This window comes from Carassius auratus, unplaced genomic scaffold (assembly GCF_003368295.1).
Source record: "Carassius auratus strain Wakin unplaced genomic scaffold, ASM336829v1 scaf_tig00011627, whole genome shotgun sequence".
NCBI classification, from domain to species: Eukaryota; Metazoa; Chordata; class Actinopteri; order Cypriniformes; family Cyprinidae; genus Carassius; species Carassius auratus.
In genome coordinates, this window is record NW_020524224.1 from 60,234 (window position 1) to 62,843 (window position 2,610).

Genomic DNA, 2,610 nt, shown 5'->3' on the forward strand with positions numbered 1-2,610 from the left:
TCATGTGACACTGAAGACTGTAATGGCTACTGACAATTCAGTTTTATTTTCACAGGAATAAATTCAAATTTGTTTTAAATTGAAGTAATATTTCACAATATTCCTGTTTTTGTGATATATTTTAAAATGTAAATGCAGCCTCATTAAGCATTAGAGACAAAGATTACTAAAACTAGTGTACATCTGCTATTTTAAGACTATGATTGTAATAGTTTACGGAACATTTTTGTGATATTATAATCTTATTAAATTATAATTTCAGATTCATTTTATTTTGCATGCACTATGCAGCGCTTTAGAAGTAGCAAATGCTTTTATAAATAACGGTGCTATTTAATAAGTCCATATGCTTTCAGACAGTGATGATTTACTTTATCTTAATAATGAAGTGATTTCCTGGGTCTTGTGAAGTGTGTGTGAGAGAGAGAGAGAGAGCGAGAGATCAGCTGGTGTGGTTTTGCAGTGGGTCTAAGGGCCATGGTACGAGCAGCAGGATTTTAAATTATTTATCAAAGACCTCAGAGAAGTCACTGCAGTGGTTCATTTCTCTTGCTGCCTCTCATTCATTCCCCTTTTCACTCAAGTGTAAATACCTAACAAGGAAAAGATGAACATCATCACACTCGAGATCATGCACACCATCCAAACAGATTTTAATGACACAGATCGAAGTCTTTCATTAATTACAATACTCCACTGCAGCACGTCTGCGCTATACAGTAGGACGGTGCAGTGAAGAACAGATTGATCAGACTCTCGATGGGTTTGTTCATGTCAGCTGCTGCCACACTTACCTTGATTGGATTCCGATACAGCCTGTTTCAAAACAAGCCAGGACTCATTAATTCCTTGGAGTTGACTCCATTTCATTCCACACTCGCTAGATTAAATGTAAGAAATGCCATAATGCAATTTTAGCCCATTGAGTGCTGGGGATTTAATTGCATTAGGCTCAAGCGTTTGCACGCAGATGCATGCATGCATCTGCTGTGGAGCAGCAGGTGGTGTTTTTGCATGTGCCAGCACTCAGTCAGATTAGCTGCAATCCATCCATCCACCGTAATGCACACAATAGCATAGCATATGCCCTGTAGGTTGACTGTCTGGTCTATTTCAAGGTTTTTTGTCCTTTATGGCAAAAAGACATGCCTGCACAAATACGTCTAAACAAGGACATGATCTTCACCCTCACTCATATACAGCAGAGTGATTGGAAACTGAAGGATGGAGACCTTGGCAGGGAGGTTGGTTCGGTGATCTAAGGCAGGCTATTGAGACAGGAAGTAATTACAGACTTTTTGGATCCTGTGTACAGCCTCTTTAGATTGGATTTTTTTTTTTTTTTGCCTTCAATTTAGCTCTAAAAATTTACATTTTTGTATCACTGATGTCTGAGTATTCACATGTATAGGATGTGTCAAGGTAATACTATCATTTAGATGTAATTTTGATAAGGTGTGACACACATAGAACATTTCACATTTGAACATGAAATGTGTCCTGTGAGGCCATCCGTGAAATCTGAAATGGGCCAATCTTTCTCAGTGTGCCATCTTTCTGCCTTCTTCCTGTGGGATGTGATATTCGGGTATGTGTGCAGCCTGCTAATGGAGTTGATTTAGAGCTACTGTGTATATGTGAATTATATGTTTGGTAAAGCAGTTGTCATTTCCATTTTTCAACCAGTCTCACTGCACATATATATTGTCATATACATTACATAGTCATACATTCTTTTTACATTACTTTTGAAAGAAATCTCTTTCATAATATTTTAAATCTCACATAATTTCTCACTTAAATAATCAGTAATAGTAAAATTGTGAAATATTATTAAAATTTAAAATAATTGTCTCTATTTTAAAATATTTTAAATTGTAATTTATTCATGTGCTGCAATGATGAATTTTTCTCCAGTGTTCAGTGTCACATGAACCTTCAGAAATCATTCTAACTTGCTGATTTGGTGCTCAGTTATAAATAATGTTTAATATTTTTGTGGAAATGTTATACTTTTTTCAGGATTCTTTGATGAATATAAAGTTTCAAAGAACAGCACTGAAACTGAATTATTAACATTACAATTTGAAGTCACTATTGTTAAAATGAATGCATCCTTCCTGAAGAAAATTATGATTTATTTAAAATAAAATAAAAATAAAAAAACCTTGCTTGCTTGTGCAATTGCTTGTAGACTTGAGCAAAATAACATCAGTGATTTTAGAATGTGTCTTTGCTTCCAAGCTGACGCATGTAACTTTAAGCTGCATACACATAACAACAAGCTTTTAGGAATTCTGCTGATGAATTCAATCAGTGGTGATCCAACAAATTTTGTTACAAGCCAACTGTGTGCTTTGACTCTGGAGTGAGTGAATTTGCTCTTTGAGTCATGGCATCCACTGCTGCAACCCCATTGAAAGGCAGAAGGCAGACCCCAGTATTATACTCGGCCTCATGCCGCAAGAATGGTCCTGTCAGCCTGTCGCCAATTACTGGGACAAGTGCCCAAAAGTAAACTAAACGCGCTTGTCCAGCTTCCAGCAGACCCTACAAAGAACCAATTGACTAAGTCTCCATTAATTCTCCAGCCAATTTGTAAACATCACG